The sequence below is a fragment of the Suncus etruscus genome, chromosome 18 (assembly GCF_024139225.1).
Source record: "Suncus etruscus isolate mSunEtr1 chromosome 18, mSunEtr1.pri.cur, whole genome shotgun sequence".
NCBI classification, from domain to species: domain Eukaryota; kingdom Metazoa; phylum Chordata; class Mammalia; order Eulipotyphla; family Soricidae; genus Suncus; species Suncus etruscus.
In genome coordinates, this window is record NC_064865.1 from 46,934,801 (window position 1) to 46,945,144 (window position 10,344).

The following is a 10,344-nucleotide window of genomic DNA, read 5'->3' on the forward strand; positions in this document are numbered from 1 at the left end:
ATTTCCAGCCACACTACACCAAGGTGTGTATTCAGCTCTACAAAGAGGGATTTAATCCCTGGAGATTATCAGGCATCATAATAATGTGTATGTGTGACACATACACTAGGAAGTGTATGTGAGAGCACCACAGTGAGAGAAGTGTTTGCCCAAGGAATGTGCAAACACTGCAGCCCAGTGAGTAATTTTATGAGTATTGCCACCAAGCTTGTGAGTGACCGCTGATCATTGCAATAGTATCAGCAGCATGGATAGCAAAACAAGGGAGAAGGACCTTTTCCCAAAATGACTAATTGCTTGGATTTTTATGAAGTCTTTTAATGATCTGTATGCTTCTAGCAGCTTGTGTGTGTGTGTGTGTGTGTGTGTGTGTGTGTGTGTGTGTGTGTGTGTGTGTGTGTTTGAAGAATTAAAACATTTTCTTGAAGTTGCTGGATTTCAGGTTCATCCATGCGAACTTGGCCTAAGGAAGCAATAAGCAACTTTGGTGTAAGAAGAAACTTCAATTAAAATAGGGGAGGGAGACCTGGGAAGTGGGTTAAACTAAAAGGAAGAGGCCCTATGGCCAGTATCTGGCATCCTTGGGTTTCCCTAGTACTGAGGTTTCCTGGATCTCATCTTATTGGAAAACACTTTGGTGCTTCCTTCTTTTTCCTCATCCAATGTCCAACCAGGGATCAGGTCTCCCAAGTCTAGGTTAGAAAGATCTCCTACACCATTTTTATTCTTATCCCTTGTCACTCCTGAGTTTAAATCCTGGTTCCATGTATTATACAACATCTTCCTTTATTTCATACCATACTTCTCTGATGAAAGCATTTCTTCCCCTCTTTCATGGCACCTATAATAGTCCAACCCCTTGACTTTGCATGATCTTCTTTTCCTTCTTTTAGTGGATGGTTTTGGCTGAAGAGTAAAGGGAAGAAAGATTTCTATTTCAAAAACAGCCTGTTGGGATCATTCAATTTGATGTACTGAAATAGCATAATATTTTCTCTCATTCTAAAAACAGAGTTTTAAACAATCAGCAGGGTATTGTAACGCAAATCAAACCACAACCATCAGCAAGCATAAGCCATGAAGTCACGATAAATGTCTTTATGATCCTTTTGGAGTGATGGCAACTAAAAATTACTGCTACCAATTTTCTTATAAAAAAATAACCTGATGTCTAATAACAAGAACTTTGATATTTAATAAACTCTCTAGTATTGTCATTTTTTCTGTTTTTTTTCTGATAAGAAAGACACCAATAGATAACTTTCATTCAAAATAATATTTTAGATGTGTATTCAAACTTATTTCACATATATTTAAAAGGATACACTTGGTACAATTCTTATGCTCATAAAAGTAATTTTGTAATCAAGGGGACAGAAATAGAATTTATCATAGAGTGTTGCTATAGTGACGACCAGTAATTTATGACTGTGCCTATTTCTGTGTTTGTGATTCCATTCTCAGTAAATAACTAATATTTGAAGGAGTAATTATGTGGTAAACTTTGCATTCTGAGCATTTGTAATGTTCTGGATTGCCACTGCCTAGATTTAATGTGCTCTGGCGCAACCTGTCTGTCTCACTGCAATTTTTCGGGGTGCTGGAGTTCACATCTTGGTGGGTCAAAGAGGAATATTACAGGACAGTAATCTGTGGGAGACAGTGGTCATGGCTGTTCTGTGTGTCACATGTTGTTTGCTATGGAAAAATAATAGCAGTCATTTTGTTTACTTTAAAAAATTGCATTAGTAAGTTGTAATTTTTTTAAAAAAAATATCTACTATACTTACCTGGCAGGGGAGATACTCTGATCACAAGGTGGTTTTCCCCAGGGTGAGGCTAGTCCAGTGTACTCTAGATGTACTAATTCCTGCCATTTATTTCCCTGAAACTCAACTGCAGAATTTTTAATAGTGGGGTACTGGTTTGCACCCACCCCTGAAGAGGAAAAAACCTGAAAAACATCAGAAACAAACAAACAAAAAAATTACCTGGAAATTCCAAAAAAATCCCATCATTTTTCCCTTCTTGCAAGATAACTGCTGGGAACATTGTTCTATGTATTACAATACTCTATCCCATTGAGTGTCCAGGTGGGAGAAAGATTCATACTACTTAAGCTGTTTTCCAACTTGTCTCTATTATTCAAATACATAATAACTTCTTTAGGGAAGTCTATATTTTTATAGGAGTTTCCTGAATTAACACTCTTTAATTCTCTGTGGTTTCTAGAAGGGTTCTTCCTTAAAGACAAAGCCTGGGCATGCTTTCATATTTAGTTTTAAAACTTGGTAAGTAACTGTCTTACTTAAAACAATTTTCTCAATTAAAATGTAATAGTCTGGATGAGAAGGCAAGAAGCTCCTATGCATTTTGACCTAGGCAATAGTGGTGTTTGCAAATGGTGTTGGAGAGTTAAATGCAATCAGTGTTGCCAACACACCTCCCCACTCCTCCTGTCCATAAAATTCCACCCCAATTTTTATTTTAGTTTTTGGGTCACACCCGGCGGTGCTCAGGGGTTACTCCTGGCTGTCTGCTCAGAAATAGCTCCTGGTAGGCACGGGGGACCATATGGGACACCGGGATTCGAACCAACCACCTTAGGTCCTGGATCGGCTGCTTGCAAGGCAAATGCCGCTGTGCTATCTCTCCGGGCCCCCACCCCAATTTCTATGCTCATTGAGATGCTAAGTATGTTTCAGAGGCATATTTTGTGATAACGGAGTCTGTATATGTCCATCTTTCCTATATCCTGTATTCATTGATAGGGAATAAAAGGCAGTCATTCTTGCATAGTGCTATTAACAGAAAAAAAAAGTATTTCTAATTAAGGATCTGAAACATTTTCTCTTGTCACTTAGAAACAAGAAATTATAGTCAAAAATAAATAAATAAGATCATAAGCTCTTTTTAGCACAAAAGGAAACCATTCTCCATAGCAGGGTCATGAAAACAGTAATTAAATTGCTCCTAATTTCTAGTAATAAATACATGAGTTTCCTTTATCCCTTTATGTGATACAATTCTGTTCTTCAGCCAACCATCATAAATTATTCCCCAATGTGCAATTCATGCCTAGTTAAAAATAAATAGACGTGCTGATTTATCAAGAAAGAAGACTGGGACGAGTTCATGGCTTTGGCTGCTACTGATGCAAACTCTCAGGCTCAACTTTAAGACCTTCTGTATCAGATGATAGTTTTTTTTATAGACCCAGGGACTGTTCTGATGTTCACTAATGCGCACTAGACACTTATGCATGTGGAAAGCACATTGAGACAGCTCCTCTCCCCAAATCTGCCCACTTGACACTAGGAGGCCACTTTCCAGCTGACCAAGAATCCCTGCCCATAAGGGGTAGTTCACTACTTACCCAAAATCTATAGTTTGTTCTAAAACCTTGTGTACTGGCCATTATGTTTAATTTCATATACCATATTTTTCCGTGTATAAGACGACTTTTGAAATAAAAGAAAGTCAACAGAAAATCGGGGTCGTCTTATACGCCGAGTATATCCCGAAAAATGTTTCTATATGCCGCTAAATGAAACAAACAAACAAAAAAAAATCAGGCAGCAGAGTTTCCAAATCTCTTTCTTGGGGGCTCCCAAACAGTACTCAGGAGATCTGGGGGCCACTTCTGGCAAAACCCAGCTAACCTTGTTGGTGGTTCAGTGCTAGGGTCTGAGGATGGGATGTTGTTTGGTTCATGTAGTGGGGGAGATTAACTGATGCCACCAGGGAATTGCCAGAAAAGGTGCCTATGATAAGGGACCAATCACTGCAAGGCTGCTGGGATGCCTCTTTAACTCAGCCAATCCAAGCAGGCTTTTCATGCATGCACATTAGACAATGTTCTGGATCCGAATCTACACTGTCAAAAGCCTGCTCAGATCGGCCAGAGTCAGAGAGGAAGTCTATGACAGTAGAACCTTTGAACCTTTGCTTGTTGTGATTGGCTCACTGTGGTACATACAGTTGCAGCATAGGAACGTTCTGTCTGATACAGCGGATATAGGCCTAAACCTATGTTTTAACCGTAAAATTAGGGGAGTCGTCTTATAGGCCGAAAATACAGTAGCTTTTTTTTTAAAAAATGTGGTCTCTGTAAAGGAATAAACAAAATTATAAAAAAAAATTTTCAAAAAATTAAATACTCATACTGGGGAACCAGAGTTCATGTTTGCACATGGCTAACCTAGATTCAACCCTGGTTCCCTATATTGTTTTCTGAGATTGCCAGGAGTAAACCCAAGAACCATGAACTATCCCCTCCAAAATAAATAAATACATAAATACATAAATAAAAATAAAAACATTGTTTCAAAATTTGTACAATTTTTTTTGTTTCCAATTTAAAGAAACTACAAAATTGAATACAAGTAATCAGTTATGGAAAAGGTTGATGTAAGAATTTGTAACGTGCCTTAAAAATACATAAAAGTATTTCCATTCATACATCATATATAAAAAAAAACCAATAAAATATATAGAGCATAAATATTTCCTGAGCTTCCCTTTCTCCACAGAAATATTTAGTAAAAAGTGAAAGATTTCTGCAGTCTGAAGAAAAGCAAAATAAGATTCCCCTTCCGACTATTTTACTGACTAATAATCTCTCAGGCCCTATGCATCCATTATATTTTAAAGAAATCATATACCCAGTGGCTGGAGCAGTGGCGCCAAGTGGTAAGGTGTCTGCCTTGCTGATGCTAGCCTAGGACAGAACGATTCCCCAGTGTCCCATATGGTCCCCCAAGCCAGAAGCGATTTCTGAGCTCATAGCCAGGAGTAACCTCTGAGTATCACCAGGTGTGGCCAAAAAAACAAAAGGAAGGAAGGAAGGAAGGAAGGAAGGAAGGAAGGAAGGAAGGAAGGAAGGAAGGAAGGAAGGAAGGAAGGAAGGAAGGAAGGAAGGAAGGAAGGAAGGAAGGAAGGAAGGAAGGAAGGAAGGAGGGAGGGAGGGAGGGAGGGAGGGAGGGAGGGAGGGAGGGAGGGAGGGAGGGAGGGAAGGAAGGGAAAGAAGAAAGAAAGAGAGAAAGAAAAGAAAAAGAAAGAGAGAAAGAAAGAAAGAAAGAAAGAAAGAAAGAAAGAAAGAAAGAAAGAAAGAAAGAAAGAAAGAAAGAAAGAAAGAAAGAAAGAAAGAAAGAAAGAAAGAAAGAAAGAAAGAAAGAAAGAAAGAAAGAAAGAAAGAAAGAAAGAAAGAAAGAAAGAAAAGAAGAAAAGAAGAAAGGAAGAAAAGAAAGAGAAGAAAGAAAGAAAGAAAGAAAGAAAGAAAGAAAGAAAGAAAGAAAGAAAGAAAGAAAGAAAGAAAGAAAGAAAGAAAGAAAGAAAGAAAGAAAGAAAGAAAGAAAGAAAGAAAGAAAGAAAAGAAAGAGAAGAAAGAAAGAAAGAAATTATATACCTAACAAAGTACATTGCAATTACTATCCTGATTTTTAGAAAAGCTTTAAATATTTCTTAATTACAATCCATGTTTTTTTTTTTCTCATGTGCTATTTAATATTGCTGAAATACTTATTTGTGTCTTTGCCCACGATTTAACCCTCACACATGTGCCACATTGCGGGGCCTTAAATATTTATTTAGTTATTTCTTTTATTAAATTGTGCTTCGAAGATCCTTTGCCTGGCACATGCTCAGAATGGGAAGCTATTATACATTTACAGGGGCAAGGTAGGAGACAGAGAACAAGAGAGTATTGATAGCCCTTTGGGCTCTATCATCAGACAACTTCATTCTCTCTATAAAGCGTTCAAGACTCTAAAATATTTTTTCTACTTTATTGAAGTACTCTAATTTACAATGTTATTCTTAGTTGAGTTTTAGACGTCCAATGTTCCTTCCAGCACCAGTATTCAATTCTTTCCACAAATGTCCCCAGGTTCCCTCCCACCCACCCCACTTCCTGCCTTCAGCCTGTCACTTTGATGAGCATTCTGAAGTTTGGTGGTTGGGTTTAAAATCCCCAGTTTTCCCTATAGTTGACTCAGTGATTTGGATAATTTAGTTGTCCCAAGTACCTGACATCCATAATACCAGCCCCTCATTACTTCCCCTTTGCCCTACTTGATTTCTTTAGGTTTCTGTACTCTTCTCTTTACCCTGAGGTCAAAGCAAGGGATATCAGACACGGTGACCCAGAACTGGCTGAGGAAATGCAATGAATTGAAAAGGGAATGCCTAAGCCTGAAATAATTTTAAAAACACTTCCAGAATGTCCAATTCTAAAAAGTTCAAAGATGCTACTCACTATGTAACCTTATCTCTATTGTTGGTGGTTTGAGGTCTTTCAGTGTATCAATAGTAATATTTGTCTTAAATCATTCCATAGCCAACATAGAACTGCTTTTAAAATTAGTTTTATAAACTCTCTCTTAGGTTCTACAAAGTAGACAGTGTCCTTATGGGTCCTTTATCTGCCATTGCAGAATTTGGCTATGCACGGAGCTGTCATTTTTCACAGAAACATTGAGACAATGAGTCCCAACATTTGATTAACCCCAATGACTTGGGAACACCTGCCTAGTCCTCCTCAGAAAAACTGTTTATTTAGTCCTTTGTCCATCCAAGCTTGCCGAAATCTGTGCAATTGTGGAATGCTAGAAAGCCACAGCAGAAAAAGCTCTTCACAGCTGCAGCTGGGGTAGAAAAATGTGTATGGAATCTAGTCTTCAATCCAAGATGAACCAATGCTCCGCTGCAAATCAACTGATAGAAAGATGAACAAAAATGAGGCATGCCTTGGCTACTTGGCTCCTAGGGCTGGTTTGACTAAAAGCATGACGGTTCATTTTCTGCTGTGTAAAAGCAGTGACCCATATACGTTTATTGGCAATTTCAAACTCTGCCTAAGACGAGTTCGGTATTTCACATGATCACATTCAAGGGGCCTTTCACCAACCCACCTCCCAGACTAAGAGACAAGGGTGAGAAGAGAAAGCACAGGTTCTCTGTGAATGGATACCAGGTGCCTCATCACCCCCAGAACTTCCTGAGACCAGCCATGCTGAGCCCTCCCAGAAAAGGCTGCTGATCAAAATTATACCCCAATAAAATCAGTGATGATGTGTCAGTGCTATTTTTTTCCTCCTCTAGGCTTACCTAGAAAACTTGAGAGTAGGGGCCAGAGGGATAGCACAGCGGCGTTTGTCTTGCAAGCAGCCGACCCAGGACCTAAGGTGGTTGGTTCAAATCCTGGGCTCCCATAAGGTTCCCCGTGCCTGCCAGGAGCTATTTCTAAGCAGATAGCTAGGAGTAACCCCTAAGCACCGCCGGGTGTGGCCCAAACACCAAAAAAAAGAAAAGAAAAGAAAAGTTGAACTCTCAAGATCAGACCTGGCAGTGGTCCAGAATCATATTGGATACAGATAAGACACATACTAGGTAAGTGTCTTAACCTGTCTCTCTAGTCCTAAAAGTATTCTTTTATTTATTTTTTTTTGGTTTGGGGGCCACACCCACTGATGCTCAGGGGTTACTCCTGGCTATGCACTCAGCAATCACACCTGGCTTGGGGGGGACCATATGGAATACCGGGGGATCAAACCTCGGTCTGTCCTAGGTCAGACTCATGCGAGGCAAACACCTTACTGCAACGCCACTGCTCCAGCCCCTAAAGTATTCTTAAGTTGAAATTTTTAAATCAAAATTATCCTGTTTAATTGACTTTTTTAAGATGATTTAATACTTTGCATTTTGCATTGCTAAGTTATCCATAAAGTATGCTCTCTTCATTCAGGAGTATATACAGTCTACACTGTAGGTATGTTACTAGTAGTAACATGCCACTTCCAGGCATCTCTGTTTCCTATCATCCCCTTGACCCTATTTTATGTCTTTTTGGGTCTGTGGTTGGTTAGGGCCTTGCCTAGAGAAATGTCTTTATTTCAATGAGTACAAGAGTGTGCTGACTCCTATTTTTCTCTGAATCTGCAGGTCTGATTTTGTTCTTTCCTTCTGGCATTCCATAAGAGAAGTCCATTGCCATTCAGATTCTTTTTTGCTAAGAGATTTGTTCTTTGCTCTTGCCTGAAGGTTCTGTTTTTCTCTTTCTTTTGCAAGTTCAGAAATATCATTGGGATGATCTTTTATGTGTGTTTTTGTCTTTACATACACAGAGTCTGAAAGTCAGACCTCATATCCACCTCCACTGATAGATACTCAATATACAGAGATTTCCTTTAATTATTTTACCAAAGTTACTGGAGTCGTTTTATAGAATGAAGTTTACAGGTTTATTCACCAAATCTCTTATACCTTGTTTAACAAAAAGAAGTTTATAAGGAGGAGAAATATTGAAGCAAAATTGTTTTTATTGAAAAAAATTTAGAGAGATGGGAATGGAAAGAAAACAGACTTTTCCTTCCAGAAAGGAGAATGTCCCCAAGTTGCTTACTTTCTTTTTCTTTACTCATCGAGCTATCTTTAAGATACACTATTCTAAATTTAGTAATTTATGTCTTCACAGTAAATTTCTCACCTATCTCTCTGTGGAATTGATTTGTAAATTCTGTCTTGAATTCACAAACCCTTGTATAATGCCTATGACTTTCCTCTATTGGATCTTATTTTTTTTCCCTAACTTAAAAAAAAAATCTTCACTGAAGTGTTGTATACTCTGGTTTCTTAAAATTTGATCACTCTTCTGCGGTTATATAACTGAATGTAGGGTCTGTGGAAAAGTCTTCATGGGTGTGAAAAAAATTTTTAAATGTATTTTAAGGTAAGTTTCTGTGTTGTTTTCAGTAAATATTTGATTTGTATATCCGTTTTGTTTTATTTTCACACCACAAGATGTGACCAAAGAGAGAAAAGAAAAAGTCTGAGAACTGACAATAATGTTCCCAGAGACAAATTATATAATTTATATACAATTCTTACATCTCATCCTTGTTCTGTGTTCTGATTTTTAAGCTTCCTTGCTTGTACCTTCCTCTTTGCTTTTTTCTTCTGTATCTCCCCTATTCATTCCAGAACTCGAGATCTTTGAAATGTTTTTAACATTAATAAACTCAAAAACAAATAAACTCAAAACAAATATTAAGTTTATCCCAGGACACCTAGAATATTCCTTTTCCATTTGAAAGGTACAAAACTCACCGAGAAGATCGAGTGGTTTCCTCCTTATTTATTTCTGTCTGCATCCAGCAGGTGGTGGTAAAAGATAGTTAATCCATAAGTGACCTGGAGCTCAGACTTAACATCCTTGTGGTTTTTATGCCAGTTTGGATTATGCTTCTTGATTATATAATAATCAGACTGGAGGGGGACTATCTTTTGAATATATAAGTTACTGAATAGGTATGACTACACCCTCCATTACCTCTTCATTCTTGCTGGTTTCAACATTATGTAGATGGTCTTCCTAGCACCTCTTTCTCAGTGCCTTGCTGGAATAGTCCATCACCCTTTCCACAGGAGACCCCCTGACATTTCCTCTAAGTGATTTTTTTCTATCTAACACTCACCTAGGGCATTCTTGCCAATCCAATGGCTCCAAGTACCTTCTCTCTCTGCAGGACAAATTGGTGCAATCCAGGTTCCCATGGGCACCTCAGCTGCTTCTCAGCTTCCCCTTCTCAAGTGCTCTCTGCTTCTCCCCTTCTCTCATCCCAGACCCATGCTCCTGTCCTCCTGACTTCTCTCTCCCCTTGAATTTTCTCTCTAGTCCTTTCGCTGCAGCTCCTGTCAGTTTTCCTTCCAGAATCCACTGAGTTTGACTAAACATGTCTCACCAGCAAGGCTTGTTTGAGCACAACCACTGGCCCCTGATCTGTCTCCCTGCATTCATTTCACCCCCAGTCAGTGTAATCTGAGATCACAATGGCCCAGCCATGTTTAAGAGGACATCCTTCTCCTCTCTGATTGACACAACCAACATGCTTTACCTCACTGCCAGCAAGAGCCAGAATCCTTGCAATGGTCTCCAAGGTCTCTTAAAGAGCCCCTTGGACACTATGACAAGATGCCCTTGAGACACCACATCCCCTCAAGCCAGCCAGGAGCAATTCCCAAACAGTCAAGAGTCACTCATGAGCATAGCAGAGTGTGAGCAAAAAACTAAATAAAACAAAACAAAAATAAATAAAAGTTTGCATTCTGGGGAATGGATCAAGCAATAGTATAACTTCACTGACACTTCATCCCTGCTGCTGAAACACATTCTCCACGCCCAGCCTGGCCTGTCTGGTTCTCTCTGACCCAAAGATCCTCCCCTACAACTTCCAGGAGTTCTCCCCAAACTGTCCAGATTTCCACTGCACTGAGCTCACTTTTCTTCATAGTGATTTTCACACACACACACACACACACACACACACACACACACAAACACACACA

The 10,344-nt window shown here is 39.0% G+C and overlaps 1 non-coding gene across 1 annotated transcript; it reads left to right on the forward strand.

Annotated features, from left to right (window-relative positions):
* Positions 1-1,782: 1,782 nt before the first annotated feature.
* LOC125996960 (U1 spliceosomal RNA) lies at positions 1,783-1,941 on the forward strand. The gene has a single exon (XR_007491606.1). It is a non-coding gene; the product is annotated as a U1 spliceosomal RNA (small nuclear RNA).
* Positions 1,942-10,344: the final 8,403 nt, after the last annotated feature.